The 10,204-nt window shown below is 46.1% G+C and overlaps 3 pseudogenes; all 3 read left to right on the top strand.

The window, feature by feature from the left end:
- On the top strand, window positions 1-1,384 carry LOC148005356 (dnaJ homolog subfamily C member 17 pseudogene; annotated as a pseudogene).
- Window positions 1,385-1,830: 446 nt separating this feature from the next.
- Window positions 1,831-2,313, top strand: LOC148005355 (M-phase phosphoprotein 6 pseudogene; annotated as a pseudogene).
- A 3,021-nt stretch (window positions 2,314-5,334) lies between these two features.
- On the top strand, window positions 5,335-6,356 carry LOC134479145 (ornithine decarboxylase-like; annotated as a pseudogene).
- The last annotated feature ends 3,848 nt before the right edge of the window (window positions 6,357-10,204 follow it).

Below are 10,204 nucleotides of genomic sequence, written 5' to 3'. Positions count from 1 at the left end.
ATGGGGTGGGGAAGACCCCCACTCAAATCTCGAGACGACGCAACCCCCCAAGAACTCATGAGAAACGAGTCTTGATGTAATAAACAAGAGGTATATTTGAGGAACTAGAGCTCTGGGAACAACACATATCTTACACAGGAGACAGAGGAGTCAACCCTAAGCCCTATTAGGGGAAGGTATTTATAGGGAAAATTACATAGGTAGTTGGCAACAGTCACAGAAAGCAATTTCATTGGTTTGTAACTTGGGCTGAGTTCAACTCTAGGCCACCCTGCTTCTGGGGCAAGTTGACCCTAATTCTCTTTTTTCTTAGGACTGTTGAGTCAGGCCTTATCGAAGCCAGATGATTTGGGATGGCTATAGACAGGCTACATCCCCAAAACATGTTATGTGAGGTGCTTCAGTGTGAGGTGCACTTCTCCTCACAGCAGGGTCAGTGGGGGATAGTTTAAAATCTTTATTCTTTCAGAATCATAGCAGTGATCAAAGAGCTAGTACAAATGGATCTCTATGTGCTGCAGGGCGTCGAAGAGAAGGCGACAGACAAAGAGGTGAAGAAGGCCTACAGACAAATGCACTCTCCTGCCACCCAGATAAAAATCTAGATAACCCCAGAGCAGCTGAACTCTTCCACCAGCTGTCCCAGGCCTTGGAGGTACTGACTGATGCTGCAGCCAGGGCTGCCTATGACAAGGAGAGGAAAGCCAGGAAGCAGGCTGCAGAGAGGACCCAGAGACTTGACGAGAATAGGAAGAAACTGAACCTCCACCTGGAGGCCAGGGAGTGGGAGGCCCAGGCCCAGGGTACTGAGGAAGAGGAGGAGAGCAGGAACACCACCACACTAGAGCAGGAGATGGCTCGATTACGAGAAGAGGGTTCCCGACAGTTGGAAGAGCAGCAGTGGCTGATCCAGGAGCAGATCCGCCAGGACCGAGAACAGAGGCTGAGAGGAAGAACAGAAAATAGAGAGGGCAAAAGAAACCCCAAACTAAAGCTTAAGTGGACGTGCAAGAAGGAGGATGAGTCCCAAGGGAGCTACTCCAGAGATGTCCTCCTGAGGCTTTTACATAAGTATGGGGAGGTTCTCAACTTGGTAGTTTCCGGAAGGAAGCCAGGCAATGTCATAGTGGAGATTGCAACTGTCAGAGCTGCGGAGTTGGCCGTCAGAAATGAAGTGGGCCTGGCTGACAACCCTCTGAAGGTTTCCTGGTTGGAGGGACAGCCCCAGGGCACGGTGGACCCCAGTCCCCCAGGACTGTCGAAGGGCTCAGTGTTGTCAGAAAGGGAATATAAGAGTCTGGTCATGATGGGCATGCGTCAGGCCACTGAGTGACGGCAGCTGATGGCGCAGATGCAGCAGGAAGATGAGGTGCGGCCCACGTAGCCCGACTTCAGCCTTCCCACCCCACAGCCTTTTCTGAGTCATCACCAATAAACTTTTTACAAAACAAACAAAAAGAAAACCAAATATGTATAATATGTAATGGATAATTTCTAATTCTGATGGCCTGTTGCATTTGAATAAAGTTAATTCATTGTTATCAGGGACAAATTCAACAGTCCCTATAGGCAAAATAACCCAGCATTCAACAAATCAGTAATTACGTTAAGAGGTTCAGGATATTCCAATACCATAAGGATAGCATGCAATTCTGACTTCTGAATTGATGTGGACTTTTGACCACCATGCTTATTTTATCTGACTTACATCCTGCCATACCCATCTTGTTTACAGCAGAATAAAAAGTTAGCACAGAACACAACATCTTGCTCTCCTCTTGACCCTGCGCAAGCGCAGTACAGGGGGAAGCCTCTGAAAATGTATCCAACATGGCGTCAGAGCAGAAGACGAAGTTATCCACAAACCTGCTGCGCATGAAGTTCATGCAGAGGGGCCTGGACTCGGAAAACCAGAAACAGCTAGAAGAGGAGGAACGGAAGACGATCAGGGATGAGCACTGGTACCTGGATTTGCCGGAGTTGAAGGAGAAGGAGAGCTTCATCATAGAAGAGCAGAGCTTCTCCCTGTGTGAAGATATTCTCTATGGAAGGATGCCTTTCAGAGGCTTTAATCCTGAAGTTGAGAAGTTATTGCTTCAGATGAATTCCAAGAACAGAGTGGTGGCAGCAGAAGAGGAGGAGACTGTAGAGGCTGACGTGTCGGAGGAAGAAATGGCAAGAAGATATGAGACTTTGGAGGGAACAATTGGGAAAATGTTTGGCAAGAATAGGGACTGAGCCAATGATGAAGAAGATGAAAATGGAAATATAAAAGCCATGAAAATTAAGATGTTCTTAAAGCCCGAAGACTAATATGGACGCCTCTGATGCAGTGGATGCTGTGAGAACAGCATGGTCTGAACTCACCCTCCTGTCCTCGGTACTGGTCCCTTCTAAGGGATGCCTAGGGTTGGAAATGTGCTGTTCTTGAGACAGAAGGAGGATAGACGTTCTACATCCTTTTGACGGCATTCGGGGCTTCACATATGTGTGTACACGCCGCTCCCTTGACTTTTGGCCTGATTCTGTGTGAATATACACACAGACAGGGCACACACCTACACCTGCTCTCAGTTACTCTCCAGGAATCAGGATTGGAGACTAATTCTTGCCTTGGTTTTAATGCCCTTACGTTTATATTTTACTTTTTGAATCATGTCAAGCCAATTCATTTGCTTTGGATTTCAATATTTGAGAACTTTTCAGAAGTGATTGACCAGGAACAGACATGGCTCTCCAGCCCAGAGTATCTGCATGCTCTTAGGTCTTTATGTATAGAATTGTGGGGTTTATGTATTTTAAACAGTCATCTGGATCATTTTTTAATGTTCCATAATAAATGTGTCTCATATAAAAAAGTCGATACCTCTGGAGTTGTTAGTACTTCCTAACAATTATGGTAATGATGGAAAATAGTTGATTTTTAAAATGCTTCAAAATCTGGCATTTCCATCAGTCACCAGGTCAGCTCACTATCAGGAATAGCATCAGTAGCAGGCACATGCTATAGAGACACTGGGAAGAATGCTTGCGTTTCTGCAGGCCTAAGACAATCTTGTGGGAGTGCACTCACTCACACATCACCCTTTTGTGCCTGTGCTGCCTCCTGCTCTTCCCAGCCCCTTGTCTCCCTGAGGCATTTGGGCACCTGGTAGTGAAAGCACGGGGAGCAGGGCAGGGCGGCACTTTCCCTTCCAGTCTATTTCTTTCCCCCTTTTCATCATGGGTACATTCCCAGTCTCATTCACCGAGCCTGAACATTGTTCTCTGCTTGGCTCTTCTTTCCAAGCATTTCAAATTCTAGTCACAAACTCTACGTGCATAGTCAAGTCTGTCATCTTTTCTAGCAGAAGAGAATTGAGTGAACTTGGAGTTTTCAGCTTTCACTCCAAACTTCCAGAATAGTTTATGAACATACAAAGCAAAATCAAAAATCTCCTCCAGTTACACAGTAGGATAGCGCCCAGCAACACTACCTGCCATTTTATCCACTTCCTTCAGTAACATTGCTCACCCCTGAGAATCTACAGTTCCCTCTACCACATTAGGAGCAGAGTTACCCATTATGACTAAGGCACTTTGGGTGCCACCTGTAGGCATAAATGTTTTGAAACCTCCTCTTAACCTCTCCTCTAGCCCACCACAGAGCAGGCGTAATGGCAGAGAAAAGTTATTAGGATGTGGGGAAGTGGACCGGCTCAGCAGTCTTTCTCTGGATTGAGCTCCCTCTCCTTGGGCAGCTGTTCAATCCCAGAGTAAACACCAAATACAACTCAGCAGCCACAGTCCAGTCCTCAAGGCAGGCAGAAAACAGGATCGAACCAGCAGCCACAGTCCAGTCCTGCCAGCAAGCAGACACCAGGCAGCTGTACCTAAATCCTGAAGAAACCACCAGGCTGGCCACCAACCTGAGGTCAGGCCACAGAGGTGACAAACTGGTGCTGGAACCTCACGAGCAGTTCTTGGGCGAGCTTCTCTCCATGGCAGCTGTATCACAGGTTGAGCTCAACCACGCTATGTAAGGGGAACCAATACATGCAGTGTCCTTACTGAAGAATGGCCATGTGGAGCAAACCAGTGCTCATCTCCCACAGTCTGTGGGGTCAGATTTATACTCCTTCATCAGGAGCCCTTTTACCTGTCTGCTATATCCAAACACCCTTTCACCTGTGTCCGCTTCAGAAGAAGTCTATGACGTGTTTCCTTAGCAAGACATCCTTTTACCTGTGTGCCTGAGCAAATCATTTGGCAAAATGACCTAGAAGTTTCCTCTTCATATCTCCCTGTTTCTTTAAGAATTGTCCCTTTTTTCCTATTATTAGTGATCAACACGCAATGGGAATTAATGTAAAAACCATCATATTTTCAGTAAAAGCCACATGTATAGAATAGATAAATACTTAACAAAACCTCATGGTTGTATCAATATACAGTATTTAAAGAACCACCTTAGGTTCCTATCAATATACGGTACTTCAGAACAATTTAAAATTTCCATCAAAATATAATGCAAACAAAAACTTAAATAGCTTTGCATATGTAATGGTAAGACAAATATCTGAAATTTCTAAGAACATAATTAAAAAATACATTAAATTTCTAATATATAATAATTCAAATAAAATGATTTTTAAATGTTTATCAATCCCTGGTCATAACCAATAATAACCTTTCATCCTAGGTAACAATTATATCACATTAAATGACCAAACCTATACACCCCACATTAAGTGACTAGAGCGACGATCTTCATAAAACTGCTTCCTGCTAAATTGGGGTGAACAATTCCTGTATGGGCCCCAAGGGAGAAAAAAATGGTTAGTTTGGGAAAAGGTAGCTGTAGCATTGGTTGCCCAATCTGTCTTTCTAGTTTCTGTGCTAGCCCTTTTGAAGTTGATTTGCATGCACAGGTAGAAGAATCATTAACTGACACAGTCTGGGAATCACCTGGGCTTGGTGAAGACACTGTCTCAGCTCACAAGAGGTTTCTATTAGTCAGATCTAAACTGTAAAAGGTTCTGTTCCTACCCATAGCTTTTCAATTCTGTATATACAGAAGCATAAACACATCCCCTGGATTCTATTACTGGGTTCCCTTCCCATGTCAACACATCCTTGCATTGCTTGGCCTAGTTACTCAGGTTTCTCAATAACCTCTTCGAGGTGTTGTTCCATTTTCACCAACATTAAGAATATTGAGGGACAGACCCTGCAGACATCACCAACAGCCACCCTAGCCAGAAGCTCGGCGCCACCTCGGATCAGCATCAGCAAATGGCTGGATGATCCTCAGGGTCTGGTGCAGTCCTCACCTTGGGTCTGTCCAACAGTGACCCAGTGCTGTTTTCCGCAGGCATATCAAGAACCATGAGCAGCTTTACTAAGGAAAACTTTGGTTGCCATATCCTTGAGGAAGGCTTTACTGCCAAGGACATTCTACAGCAAAAGAAAAAAAGAAAAAAAAGAAAGAACTCTTCCCTGACAATAAGGAAGCTTTCTATATATCACACCTCGAAGAGATTCTGAAGCAGCATCTGAGATGGCTAAAAGCTCTTGCCTTGTGACTCCCTTCCACAGACAAGTGGAACGACAGCAGAGCTCTAGCTGCAAGTGGGAGAGGATTTGACTGTGCAAGCAAGAGTGGCATTCAGTTGGTGTAGAGGCTTGGGTGCCCCCAGAGAGCATTACCTATGCAAATCCTTGTAACCAAGTGTCTCAAGTCAAGTATGCCGCCACTAATGGAGTCCACATTAGGACCTTGTCAGTGAAATTGAATTAATCAAAGTCACCAGACCAAATCCAAAGGCAAAGTTGGTTTTACATATGGACGTTGACACTTCCAGAGCCTTTTGTCGCCTCAATGTCAAGGTTGGTGCCACACTTAAAACCAGCAGGCTTCTCATGGAACAGGCAAAAGACCATCAGCTTCCATGAGGGCAGTAGATGTACTGACCCTGAGACCTTCATGCAGGCAGCATCACACACCCGCTGTGTCTTTGACATGGAATGAGAAGTTGGTTTCAGCGTGGATCTGCTTGAAATTGGTGGTGGCTCTCCTGGATCTGAAGATACAAAGCTTAAATTTGAAGGGAACACAGTGTAATCCACCCAGCTGTGGACGAGGACTTGCCATCCGACTCTGGAGTGAGAACCATAGCTGAGCCGGGCAGATACTGTGTCTCCTCTGCTTTCACAGTTGCAGTCGACATCATTGCCCAGTGAAAGTGTGGAAGGAGCAGCCTGTTCTGATGATGAAGAGGAGTCAATGACCAAGCCTTCATGTATTCTGTGAATGGTGGAGAGTGTATGGGTCGTTTACCTGCATTCCTTATGATCATGCACATAGGAAGGCCTAGGGCAGAAGATTTACTCATCCAGCATCTGGGGAAAATCATGAAGGGTACCCAACTGGTCCCTACAGATCTGTATCTTTGGTGGTTGAATTGTTTGTTAGACTTTATAACCCAGATAACTAGTGGGTCTCCCCTTTATTTTTTCTGGAGCAATCTGTAATACCAAGTATAGTAGAATCTTTTGTTTTACCATGTTCCCTAACCCATCTTTATCAGAATCAGCCAACAGAATGTCTTCTGTAAAATGGTAAATGAGAGATGGAGGGAATTGCTTACAAATAATTGTGAATGGTTGTTACACAAAAATATGACAAAGTTGGACTATTTAACATTCCCTTTGGACAAACTTTGCAGTTTTCTCTTTAGGGGATGACTATTATTCGAACTAGGTAGGGAGAATGCAAACCTTCCCCTGTCTTTCTCATGCAAGGGTATTTTGAAGAACAATCTTGCAAGCCAATTCTTACCATAAGCTATGATGTGGTAACAAAGATGTAAAGACGTCCAGACTATAAAGAACCTGTGCTCTGTTACCTGTATTAATCCTTCCCCAGGAGTAACTACCATGTCACCCTAATTCCCTCATTTGCTGTCCCTGGAACTGCAGGGCTACTATTTTGAGAACTCAATTGTTGTAAAACGACCCTTCCCGATATAAGCTTAAGTGTATGTCAGCCACATAAGGTCTCAATTTCTCTTTTTGCCCTTCTGGTCCTACACAGGCAATCAATTGGACACAATGCTATTTGAAAGAACAAACTCCCATAAATTGCATCAAAACCTGAGGTAGCCAATGTGGATTCCAAGACTTTTGGGAAAGTAACATCAGCTCCTGTATGTACCAACCCTTCTATGCACACACCCATATTTGGACAATCTATATCTATAATCATAGACCTGTGTGCCAGAGCACATGTTTCCCAGTGCTCCCAAACGCCCCTGTTCATGCCACAGGAACAGCCTTCCCCCTGTTGTAGGGAAACAGCTGAGCAGTTCTATCTCCTTCCTCCCCTTTAGGTGGTTTTATTTCTTCCTTGGGATCCCCATCTACTACCCCTGGATACACCATGAGTCCATGAGAAGTGAATCCACTTCTTCCCAAGATTATTCCCACTGTCCATGAAGGTAAGGGACCATCGACACCAGTGGTCCACTTATATCATGTGACTTTTGGGGATAATGTAAGAGGGATCAATGGCCAGATCAAAGCTACACTTTCTCTGTAGCCATGGATAAGATCAGAAATACCTACTTTTCTTGCCTGCTTGGTACCTCCTGACTGACAAAAAGGAAAATTACTCCATTGTTTGCTGAGGGGCCTCTAGCTTACAGGGCTGCCTGTAGTTTTACAATCACCACCACCTCAGCCCAGGACTGCATCAATGCTACCAGCCCCTCCTGCCTTTCTTCTTCTTCCACGATGCTGAGTTCTGGGATTGGCCACTGCCAACCCTAACCCGGCCTCTTTCTCTCTCCACCACTGCTTTGTGGGTTCTTGCAACCAGCTTGCCCCTGAGACCTTTGATACTGTGGAGAAGAGATACAGGGCTGGAGAGATGGCTCAGGGGTTAAGAGCACTGACTGCTCTTCCATGGGTCTGACTTCAATTGCCAGCAAGAAAAAGGTGACTCACAACCACCTGTAATGGATGTCATGCCCTCTTATCACCTCTTATCCCTGACAGCGTACTCACAGGCAGTAATCTTTAAAAAAAATATTTTATAACTTGCCTACCAGGCACAATTTCTACACAAAGATAATGCAGGCCTTCCAGGAGGGAGTTACCAGTTCATTATCTCGGTCTCCTCCTCCTCTAAACTTGAGGCTTGTTCTACCATCTCCTGCCAGGTATCTCTGACCACCCTCCCAAGGCTGCAGAGCCTGCTTTTCCCGAGCCCTTACATGATTACTGTTGGTACTCTCCCCATGCTTATAAACATAGGTACCTCAGGACAGCCAGATATTCTCTAACCCACAGTTGCCTGACAACAGACAGATGTGCCTGACAGTGGCCTATGCACTCTGCTACTCTCTCATTAAGGTTCTCCATGTGGAACAATGGTGGCTGGGTGTGTTCTGTCCAGGCATGGGGCAAGATTCAAAATCCAAACACTGGTTCCGAAACCCTGGGTCAAACCAGGAACCTTAACATTGGTGCCTTCACTCGGATGCCCCCAGGTGAGCATTTTGATTTCCCCCTGCCCACATTGCCTGGTTCTTCCACCATCCCTCTACTGACCCTGAGGCACAGGATAGGCCTTTCCCAACACATGCCTCTGCTGCCCGCTGCAACTGCCAGCTTATCCTGCAGAACCTTGGTGGAGGTGGAGGGAACCTGTGCACTAACACCTCGTTGCTGCATTGCCCACAGTTCACACTGGTCTGTGGGCACAGCTGCAGTTGCTCACCATTGGCTCTGTGTTCTCCCTGGCTTGGCAAGGAAGAATGGAGATGCATGCCACTTCTGTGCACATGGCTGGAGATTGCCTCCAAGCGTCCTGCTGTTGGGCCCTGCCATTACATCTGCTGCCACTTCTGTGAACATCACAGTGATTTGATCGCAGCTGCTGCCACAACATCGACCCAATCAAACCACCAATGCTTGCTGGCTGCCTGGGACCTCAGGACTTACACCACTCCAGCAGGTCTCCCCTTGGCCAGGATGCCCTGCTTTTAGCTGCCCACCAAGCAGAGCGCCCTCTTCAAGCACATGTAGGTGAGCAGTATTTACTCCACCTCTGTGTGCTTTTTTTTTTTTTACCTCAGAGCTTGACTTTCCACGGGGTATACACACAGGGTTTCAGGAGAGCGTTCTTGAGCTTGGAGCTACCTGTGCTACCTCTGGGGATAGATCCTTTCATGGAGCCTCCTTCTAGGATCTTTTCCTTGAGTGAGACTTTCTCTCTTTGAGATGGATTAATGTCAGCCTAGGCCTGGATAGACTGCTCTCTGGCCCAAGAGCACCAGCTCTAAATCTAGCCCGAGCACAAGTTGGGGCAATTAATCCCTATTCTCACCCATGGGTCTATAGGTCTTCAATGCCTGTCCCCATTTCCTGGGATGTTTTGGTCTAATTTACACTAACCAGAAACCATTATCTGTCTGGCCCCATTCCCAGGCCTCCCTCTTCTCCCATGCTTGTTGCTGTAGCTCCTGGTTCCTGCCCTGTGAAAAGCAGGTCTGACCCCGTTTAGGAGGAACCCTGTCTATCAGGCCTGTTTTCCGCGTCTCTGGGACCCGAAGACCCTTGTATAAGCCAGCTCTCTTCTGTCCAGGACTTTGCTCCAGCGTGCTAACAATACCAACTGCACACATTGCCCCAGCTGTCCACACCACTGTCCCAACTGCAAGTACTTGAGCACTCCCGCTTATACCTTGCTCTGCCGATCTTGAAGAATGGACACCTATGAGCTACAGGAATCCCACTCAGACCTATTCTTATGGACCAAATAGATTCCACTCAGATAAGTGCATCTGCCTAAATCTCCACTTACTACCTATTCCAAAGGGTGGGAGTCCTCTGGTTTTTAAATTTCCATCTAAGAAAAAGTTTACTTATCTCCTGCAACATGCTTAATTTTATTCTCTGCCTATAATAAGTATGTATGTTCCAGCACCTCATCAAGTCCAGGTGCTTACTACACCCAGGACAGCCCCAGAGAAGAGACCTCCAGATGTTCCAATCTCCTCTCAGACACAGATGCCTCTATTGGATCGGTTACTTCTGACCTATCCTCTGACGGTTCCACAGACCCTGGACAACAGGGAGACAGCCAACTCTAGGACTGTACAAACTTCCCCATACCATTTTTCTAGGTTCCCTAGAGACAAGTCACCACAGAGCAAGCAAG

This window comes from Rattus norvegicus, chromosome 6 (genome assembly GCF_021556685.1).
Source record: "Rattus norvegicus strain SHRSP/BbbUtx chromosome 6, alternate assembly SHRSP_T2T, whole genome shotgun sequence".
In the NCBI taxonomy this organism is placed as follows: domain Eukaryota; kingdom Metazoa; phylum Chordata; class Mammalia; order Rodentia; family Muridae; genus Rattus; species Rattus norvegicus.
Note: the sequence above shows the minus strand (reverse complement) of the source record. Positions and strands in the feature narration are given on the sequence as shown.